The following is an 11,231-nucleotide window of genomic DNA, read 5'->3' as shown; positions in this document are numbered from 1 at the left end:
TGAATATTACATCATACATGATTTGAGTATCCTACATCTAAATTGAATTATTTATATTTAAAGAATCTATTTCTAGTTGCTCTAGAATAATTAAGAGATATGCAAAAAGAAATACAAGGTTCTACTTCTGGTGGTAACATGTTACAAGGTGGTGGTCCTACTTACAAAGTCAAATCAATACATTTTAAGGAGAAATTTTAGAATTTCAATCTTAGCAATCCCATATGTATTCTACTAAATTCTATCAATTAAATTACTTTTCAAGAAATATAAGACATTTAAATTATACAAGTAAAGAGATTTTATTTGTTGATAAAAAAAAGAAAAGTGAATTGCTAATAAAATAAAATTCTTGGTCGTGAACATTGATTTAATTAATGATAAAGAAAGAGAATTTTTAGTCAATTGCCCACTTTAATGATAAAAAGAAGAAGAAAAAGAAGAAAGAAGAAGAAGAAGAATTGATTAAATAATATTAAGTTTGAACCTTAGTTATCATTTATCAAAAAATGAGTCTAGTTATCAAATGATTGAAGAACCAAGATAGAGCTACCCTTATAAAGCCTTATACCTTTTTTCTATTAGGCTAGGTGTGTAGGTTCTATCTCGTTGGATCATGTATTTAATCTCTTTCTATAGTTTTGTTTCAAATTATTATAATGTTTTTTATATTGAAATACACTATAAATAAATATTTAATATGATAATTCAATTTTACCGTAGTTCTTAAATTATATTATAGGTTCTTATGGATGTTAATATTATTTTGTATTATTATATACTTAATATGCAAAAACAAATCATGAATATTCCATGAAAATAAATTTCCTATTTTTGTTATTTTTTAATAGATTTTGACATGATTTTATCACATTGATTATTATTATTTTTTTGCTTTCAATTACTTATAAAATATTAAAATATTATTTTAATTTTTTTAATTAAAACTTGCTTTTGAGATGATGATAAGTTTTTATTTAAAAAAATACTACTTTTGATTAAAATATATGCTTTGCTTAAATAATAAAGGGATTATTAAAGAATAATATAAATCATATTTTAGGACCTCACTTAATAGCTTAAGCTATTGAGTTGAGATAGTTATTTGACATGGTATCAAAGCATTGATGATCAAATGGTCTCGAGTTTGAATTTCAACATCCTCATTTATTAGCACAAGATAATATGGGTCTGTGCAAGTTTCAAGCCCAAAAGATTTTCACTTAAGGGGGTATATTAGAAAATAATATAAATCATATATTGAGACTTCACCTAATAGTTTAAACTAGTATTGGATTGAGATGGTTCCTAGACAAGGATGCATTGCACTTATAAGGAAATTTGATTTGCATTGAAGAAATATGTTTTTCTTAATTATTTCAAATGGTTGAAATTTTTAAAACCTTTATTTTAATTGTCATTGCCATTTATTCAAAAAACATGTGGCTAATAAAAAAATATGCTATTTTTTAAAAGAATATTAAGACATTTGATGATGATATTTTTTATTATTTTATGGAAAATTATGTATAAGTTTGATGACATGATAATATTTGCAAGTGAACAAAATCATAACAAATAGTAAAGTTTTTGAAGAAAAAAGTGTCAAACTAACAAGGATTAATTATACTATTGAGCATTGAATTTATCAAATTATTTTCTATTTAGATATAAAACCAGATTTTTAATAGAATTTACCACCTAAATTAAACTAAAGTGTTTGACAAAAGTAAATTAAAATAAAAAAGAATAAAACTTCAAGTTGTAGAGATAATGAAAATTGACAAGCCCAAAAAATTCTCCCAAGTGTAGGAGTGTCAAAGTAATAAATAACCTGACAAAATCGAGGTCGAACCATAAGGAGGTTAATTGTATAAATTATAAATAACAACAATACAACAACAACAACAACAATAATAGTAGTAGTAGTAGTAATAGAAGAAAAAGAAGAAATTAATGAGAACTTTAAGATGGAAGATCAATATCACGATTAAATAATGATAACAACAAATGTCAAGGTTGGAGGATCCACTAATGGTATTTGAAACAAGTATAGTATAAACTCTTATTACTCAAATAGAAGCAACACATAAAGGAAGTCCCAATCATATTATAAATTGTAAACATGATTACATTAGTTATCTTATTTGAATAATGTTAATACATGTAAATGTTGTCAGAAATTCATAATTATAACTTATGTTAACAATAAATCAAGTTCCTTTCATAGCATATGTGTCGGTTATACTATATGGTTGGGCTATGAAAGTTTCAAGTATTTATTGTACCAAGTGTTATATAACACAAATCTAGATTAACCATTTAAAAAACAAAGTATTAAAAGTGAATAAGGTAACAAATACAAAACATATTTATATCAAATATTAAAGTCCATATTGAGTTTACACTATACTTATTTTAACACCATTAATGTAACTTTTTCACCTTGACATGATAAACTTAACTAAACATAATAAAAAAGAGAAATATAAATAAATAAGATAAGAACATAAATAATATAAAATTAACTAAGTAAAGGAAAGGAACTGAGAAGTATAAACAAGAGATTAATATAAGTAAAACTTAAGTATTATAATAAAAAAAGAGCAAGAGCATGATACTGATCTGAAAACCAAAATGCCTAAATGCATGGCAAATGCCTTCTTTTATAGGCTAAAATTTGAAACTATTAATTTGATGATTAATTGTTGAGTGGGTGGCCACATCTTGACTTGGTGACAATCCTTATCTTCTTATCTGAACAAAACTTCATTGATAATGTCAGAATTTGAACCAACTTTACTCATGAAAGTTCTAGGAAATTATCTTAGCTTTCTAGAAAAAAAAACATTAAGGTCATTTGGACTCCTAGAACTTGAGATATGGGCTGAACACTGAACAGTGTTTGGACTACAAGACAGAGTCAGAGTTCTACGTTGTTGCTAAGTTTGGACTTCCAAATAACAGAATTAAGTCTTGCCTCCCCATGAAAGTTTTAGGCCCATGTCTTACCTTTCCATCCATATAAAGCAGATATAAATCCAAGTTCTATAGCTTCATTTATGATCCAATTACCAAATAATGTTTCAGTTTGGACTAAACCAGCATATCTTTTCTAAACTTCACTCTCTCTTTATCCTTTTAATTTTAGTACTTCAACTCATCAATCAATTCTTTCATTTCTGTGATAGGCCTGCATTTAGAATGAATATTTACCATAAATTAAAGGTATTTTATCTTATCAGACTTGTTATTATAAAACATGCTTTAGTTAAGGAGTTATTGATACTTTAAGTGCAAAATGATGACATAAAACCTTGATAAAAATACATTTTTAAGCACTAATCACCCCCCTACCCAACTTATTACTAATCCTTAGTAATCAAAGTGTTAAAATAGAAAAATAATTTGCAAATTCCATAAAGTAAGGTATTCATTATTCAACTTCCATTAATCTATCCAGATAAACAAATCCTTATTAAATTTACATATCTGCTTAATACCTCTTAAACAAGATATTAATAATCCTTCTTTTTGTGCTCAATATATGAACACATAATTATGAGGCTTTACTTGAAAGAAAACAAAATTTTTATTCTAATGTTTAAGGTTAACTTTTTTGGGTTGAGATTATTATCTTTTTTTTTCAATATACATATAACTTAAAAACATAATGCATCTTTAATCCATGTAATGAGCTTTCAGCTAATCACTCCCAGACTAATTAGTCTTAGGGAATTAGGTGTTAAGGCACCCTTACGAGTTTAGTAACTCAGGTTGTAGATACTAATACGTACATAGTACAATATTTGATTCCCTTAAGCTTTTCTACTCAACCCATGTAACAAGCATTGGGCTAATAGCTCCCAAGTCAGTTGACTTTAGGGTATTAGGTGTTAAAACACCATTTCGAGCTTAATTGCTTAGGTTAGGGAGGCTACGAAACCAAACTTATCTATGTTTTTATTATCATCATTTTTTTTAGTTTTTGTTTTTTTTTTGTTTTTTATAATTTATATACTATCTATTTCCCTTAGTTGTTACCATTAACAAAAAACCATAAATAATATAATAATCTAATATGCAGCCCATAATTATATGTTAAAGTGTGTATGTGTGTGAAAATGAAGATTTAAGAATACTTGTTAAATGAGTATGTGAGCAAAATTAAGTGATAACAATGTGAGAGTTTGTAAACCTGAATATTTGAAGAAGTATCTTGATAAACCTTGTTAAGAATGTTCACTAAGATACGTCTTAAGAGTCACTTTAATAAAAGAACTCTTTTACTCTGTCATTCTAGTAACAATAGTTTTGCAAATGGTTTATGAAATGAAAAACACAGTTAGTTAATTTTTTTTAATATCAACTACTACCCTTTCCCCCAACCAAAATGAGACATTGTCCTTAATGTCCTAAGGTATAAAGATCGAGTATAGAAGACATCACGTGACATACCGAATACTGACAAACCTGAAACACACTTAAAAAAATATAAGCAATAACAAAACAAAATAATATACTGTTAAGAAAACCAAAAGACACAAGGATTCACAAACGAAGGCTTAAATCCAATCTAAGCTTTTTACGACTTTCTTTAGTTAACCAATTTATGCGACTCATGGAGGGATCAATTATATAAGTGAAAGATTATAGTTGGTCAATTAATTATTCAGTACTAGGAGCAGAGATAATGATTTGTTATGTCAAATATGTTAGAAATTCCTATTTCACAGTATGATCAAGAAAAGACAACAATTTATCATAAAAACCATTAACATTTAACAAACATATGGGTTCATGGTGAATGTGCAGTTGGGGGAAATATGAAAGATTTCTTCTAGTTTGCCCAGACTACCTAGTAAGGCAATGAAGGCATTAGCATGTTTAAACATTGCATTCATTCGATCAGACATTGTAGAGACCTGTAGTTCCTCTTAAATTGTTTTTCCCAATGATCTCTCCTTGTGCTAAAGCTATGGGGACCACCCCCAAACTTGACCACCTCCTAAAAACACAACTATTGACACCCCTCATTAACCCAAGGCTACCTCCCCCATACACTAATTGAATCTTTCTCTCAGCTAATACCCGACAAAGATGATTTGCTGATTCTAAAAACTCATCTTCTTTCCTAGGACTGGATCCATAAAAAACACAAATATTTTTTATTTAATGACTTGAGGAACCTATCATTTCTACACACTTCTATATCTGTTGAATGTGTGGTTTGAGTAGAAATGAAGGGAAGGAAGAGAAGATTTTATAGATGAGAAATTGAAAATGCAATCATACCACTTATATGTAGGCCAACTGAAGTCTCTCTCTCTTTCTTAAATAATGAAAAAACATGTGTATGTACAAGTAGCTATGATTGTGGCTCACATCTTCCCTTAGTTTTATATCCAAGAATGGCTTAAACGCCTTCTATAGGTCGGGAATAGGCTTGCTATCCAGTTTTCTTAAAAATTAGCGAACAATGTCTTTTTTTAGTCAGATTTCCAAGACTATATTAATATGTTCTTTATGAAAATAAGGTCATACGTCATGAATTACATGATGAATATCTCCACTATGGTGAGACTTAAGAGTCAATAAAAGATTATTTAAAAACACTTTATATTTTGAAATAAATCCTATGTTTTGATAATTTTCACAGGTTTTGTAGAACATATATGTGTTTTTGAACATGGTGGGCTAATAAAATCCATATTGTAAGATTTTTGCAGTCGTCTTTTTTGATGAAAAATGACTCCCACATGCTTCAGAATAATAAAGTTTAATGAAACTACTTAACTTATTATCGGGAATGCATCTTTGAAATATTTGATTAGGACAATATTTGAATCAGTATATGTCATCTTAATAAAAGTTGTGCACATCACTCAAAAACTTTCCTTTGTCTTCAGTACTCCAATGAGCTGACAAAAATCCTGAAACAAGAAAATTGATATTTTTAACAAACCAAGCATTGAACTAAGAGAAAGTAAGGATTCATCAGGAAGTAATCATCAATTGGTGTGATCTCGGATGTCAAATCTATTGTCAATTTTGACAAATGATATGCGATAACATTTTCGGTGCCTTTTTCATCTCGATTTCTTCCTGTTTGAAAGTTTTATAGATTTCAAAATCATGATTGACTTCCATTTGTTTGGTCATGTAATGAAGAAATGAAAGTACTGGTCGAGAATTAGTCTTTTTTTTTTAAATGTTCATGTTTAACTCCTTCCTTACCCTTAAAGATTGACTCATCATCTTTCTTAGAAGGTTCAAGACTGAGTACCACTACAAAAAGTGATAACTAATTGGACTTGATCCATGTGTTGGTATCCAGAGCTGCTTGCACTCGTATTATATTGCCCCTTGAGATTTTGTTATGGATGAGATGGAAACTTACCTTTTTCTTGAAAATTAAGAGTAGATATGAAGTTTGCAAGAGTATCTTTAAAATCTATTATGTTTTGAGCAAGTTGAGTGTTGATTGTCTCTTACTTTTCAATGAATGCATGCAAAGTTTCCTTAATATTTTTTATAGGAGGGGGAACATAAGGAGATATATATCCATGAGAATTTTGAAAATTATGGTGTGCTTGAAATGGTGGTTGTGAAGTTTGTGCATTATTATTATCACTTTTCCAACTGAAATTTGGGTGATTTCTCCAACCAGGGTTGTATGTTTGTGAGTATGGGTTATGATTGGGCATTTGAAAATTGTTTAAAGCATGGGCTTATTCATGAAGACATTCCTTAAAAGAAGGTAAAGTTAGACAATCATTGGTTAAGTGTTCATTAGTTTCACAAATTTGACACACAATATCTTGAACATATTTTAATTGACTACTCTTTTTTAATTCTAATGCCTCAACTTTTCTAGCTAAAGATGCACACTTGACTTGGAGGTCATGATCTTTCTTAAGGTTGTACATACCTCCACTAGATATATAAGGTTGAGTTTTACCCAGTGCATCATAAGTATCTGCAGTGTCCCAATTTTGAGTATTTTCAGCTAACTGACATGACTAAAAGATTGATGTCTTCTCCCAAGTGCAAGAGTGTCGAAGTAATAAATAACCCAGCAAGACCAGCGTCGAACCACAGGGAGGTTAATTATATAAATTATAAAAAAACAATAATAGCAATAACAACAATAATAACAATAACAACAACAACTATAATAATAATAGTAGTAGTAGTAGTAGTAGTAGTAGTACTACTACTACTACTACTACTACTACTATTATTATTATAGTTGTTGTTGTTATTGTTATTATTGTTGTTATTGCTATTATTGTTTTTTTATAATTTATATAATTAACCTCCCTGTGGTTCGACGCTGGTCTTGCTGGGTTATTTATTACTTCGACACTCTTGCACTTGGGAGAAGACATCAATCTTTTAGTCATGTCAGTTAGCTGAAAATACTCAAAATTGGGACACTGCAGATACTTATGATGCACTGGGTAAAACTCAACCTTATATATCTAGTGGAGGTATGTACAACCTTAAGAAAGATCATGACCTCCAAGTCAAGTGTGCATCTTTAGCTAGAAAAGTTGAGGCATTAGAATTAAAAAAGAGTAGTCAATTAAAATATGTTCAAGATATTGTGTGTCAAATTTGTGAAACTAATGAACACTTAACCAATGATTGTCTAACTTTACCTTCTTTTAAGGAATGTCTTCATGAATAAGCCCATGCTTTAAACAATTTTCAAATGCCCAATCATAACCCATACTCACAAACATACAACCCTGGTTGGAGAAATCACCCAAATTTCAGTTGGAAAAGTGATAATAATAATGCACAAACTTCACAACCACCATTTCAAGCACACCATAATTTTCAAAATTCTCATGGATATATATCTCCTTATGTTCCCCCTCCTATAAAAAATATTAAGGAAACTTTGCATGCATTCATTGAAAAGTAAGAGACAATCAACACTCAACTTGCTCAAAACATAATAGATTTTAAAGATACTCTTGCAAACTTCATATCTACTCTTAATTTTCAAGAAAAAGGTAAGTTTCCATCTCATCCATAACAAAATCTCAAGGGGCAATATAATACGAGTGCAAGCAGCTCTGGATACCAACACATGGATCAAGTCCAATTAGTTATCACTTTTTGTAGTGGTACTCAGTCTTGAACCTTCTAAGAAAGATGATGAGTCAATCTTTAAGGGTAAGGAAGGAGTTAAACATGAACATTTAAAAAAAAAAGACTAATTCTCGACCAGTACTTTCATTTCTTCATTACATGACCAAACAAATGGAAGTCAATCATGATTTTGAAATCTATAAAACTTTCAAACAGGAAGAAATCGAGATGAAAAAGGCACCGAAAATGTTATCGCATATCATTTGTCAAAATTGACAATAGATTTGACATCCGAGATCACACCAATTGATGATTACTTCCTGATGAATCCTTACTTTCTCTTAGTTCAATGCTTGGTTTGTTAAAAATATCAATTTTCTTGTTTCAGGATTTTTGTCAGCTCATTGGAGTACTGAAGACAAAGGAAAGTTTTTGAGTGATGTGCACAACTTTTATTAAGATGACATATACTGATTCAAATATTGTCCTAATCAAATATTTCAAAGATGCATTCCCGATAATAAGTTAAGTAGTTTCATTAAACTTTATTATTCTGAAGCATGTGGGAGTCATTTTTCATCAAAAAAGACGACTGCAAAAATCTTACAATATGGATTTTATTAGCCCACCATGTTCAAAAACACATATATGTTCTACAAAACCTGTGAAAATTATCAAAACATAGGATTTATTTCAAAATATAAAGTGTTTTTAAATAATCTTTTATTGACTCTTAAGTCTCACCATAGTGGAGATATTCATCATGTAATTCATGACGTATGACCTTATTTTCATAAAGAACATATTAATATAGTCTTGGAAATCTGACTAAAAAAAGACATTGTTCGCTAATTTTTAAGAAAACTGGATAGCAAGCCTATTCCCGACCTATAGAAGGCGTTTAAGCCATTCTTGGATATAAAACTAAGGGAAGATGTGAGCCACAATCATAGCTACTTGTACATACACATGTTTTTTCATTATTTAAGAAAGAGAGAGAGACTTCAGTTGGCCTACATATAAGTGGTATGATTGCATTTTCAATTTCTCATCTATAAAATCTTCTCTTCCTTCCCTTCATTTCTACTCAAACCACACATTCAACAGATATAGAAGTGTGTAGAAATGATAGGTTCCTCAAGTCATTAAATAAAAAATATTTGTGTTTTTTATGGATCCAGTCCTAGGAAAGAAGATGAGTTTTTAGAATCAGCAAATCATCTTTGTCGGGTATTAGCTGAGAGAAAGATTCAATTAGTGTATGGGGGAGGTAGCCTTGGGTTAATGAGGGGTGTCAATAGTTGTGTTTTTAGGAGGTGGTCAAGTTTGGGGGTGGTCCCCATAGCTTTAGCACAAGGAGAGATCATTGGGAAAAACAATTTAAGAGGAACTACAGGTCTCTACAATGTCTGATCGAATGAATGCAATGTTTAAACATGCTAATGCCTTCATTGCCTTACTAGGTAGTCTGGGCAAACTAGAAGAAATCTTTCATATTTCCCCCAACTGCACATTCACCATGAACCCATATGTTTGTTAAATGTTAATGGTTTTTATGATAAATTGTTGTCTTTTCTTGATCATACTGTGAAATAGGAATTTCTAACATATTTGACATAACAAATCATTATCTCTGCTCCTAGTACTGAATAATTAATTGACCAACTATAATCTTTCACTTATATAATTGATCCCTCCATGAGTCGCATAAATTGGTTAACTAAAGAAAGTCGTAAAAAGCTTAGATTGGATTTAAGCCTTCGTTTGTGAATCCTTGTGTCTTTTGGTTTTCTTAACAGTATATTATTTTGTTTTGTTATTGCTTATATTTTTTTAAGTGTGTTTCAGGTTTGTCAGTATTCGGTATGTCACGTGATGTCTTCTATACTCGATCTTTATACCTTAGGACATTAAGGACAATGTCTCATTTTGGTTGGGGGAAAGGGTAGTAGTTGATATTAAAAAAAATTAACTAACTGTGTTTTTCATTTCATAAACCATTTGCAAAACTATTGTTACTAGAATGACAGAGTAAAGGAGTTCTTTTATTAAAGTGACTCTTAAGACGTATCTTAGTGAACATTCTTAACAAGGTTTATCAAGTGTACGTATTAGTATCTACAACCTGAGTTACTAAACTCGTAAGGGTGCCTTAACACCTAATTCCCTAAGACTAATTAGTCTGGGAGTGATTAGCTGAAAGCTCATTACATGGATTAAAGATGCATTATGTTTTTAAGTTATATGTATATTGAAAAAAAAAGATAATAATCTCAACCCAAAAAAGTTAACCTTAAACATTAGAATAAAAATTTTGTTTTCTTTCAAGTAAAGCCTCATAATTATGTGTTCATATATTGAGCACAAAAAGAAGGATTATTAATATCTTGTTTAAGAGGTATTAAGCAGATATGTAAATTTAATAAGGATTTGTTTATCTGGATAGATTAATGGAAGTTGAATAATGAATACCTTACTTTATGGAATTTGCAAATTATTTTTCTATTTTAACACTTTGATTACTAAGGATTAGTAATAAGTTGGTTAGGGGGGTGATTAGTGCTTAAAAGTGTATTTTTATCAAGGTTTTATGTCATCATTTTGCACTTAAAGTATCAATAACTCCTTAACTAAAGCATGTTTTATAATAACAAGTCTGATAAGATAAAATACCTTTAATTTATGGTAAATATTCATTCTAAATGCAGGCCTATCACAGAAATGAAAGAATTGATTGATGAGTTGAAGTACTAAAATTAAAAGGATAAAGAGAGAGTGAAGTTTAGAAAAGATATGCTGGTTTAGTCCAAACTGAAACATTATTTGGTAATTCGATCATAAATGAAGCTATAGAACTTGGATTTATATCTGCTTTATATGGATGGAAAGGTAAGACATGGGCCTAAAACTTTCATGGGGAGGCAAGACTTAATTCTGTTATTTGGAAGTCCAAACTTAGCAACAACGTAGAACTCTGACTCTGTCTTGTAGTCTAAACACTGTTCAGTGTTCAGCCCATATCTCAAGTTCTAGGAGTCCAAATGACCTAAATGTTTTTTTTTTCTAGAAAGCTAAGATAATTTCCTAGAACTTTCATAATAAGTATAGTGTAAACTCAATATGGACTT

This window comes from Populus euphratica, unplaced genomic scaffold (genome assembly GCF_000495115.2).
Source record: "Populus euphratica unplaced genomic scaffold, PopEup_1.0 scaffold2071.1, whole genome shotgun sequence".
Classification (NCBI taxonomy): domain Eukaryota; kingdom Viridiplantae; phylum Streptophyta; class Magnoliopsida; order Malpighiales; family Salicaceae; genus Populus; species Populus euphratica.
The sequence above is the reverse complement of the archived record's forward strand: the minus strand, read 5'-3'. Positions refer to the sequence as shown.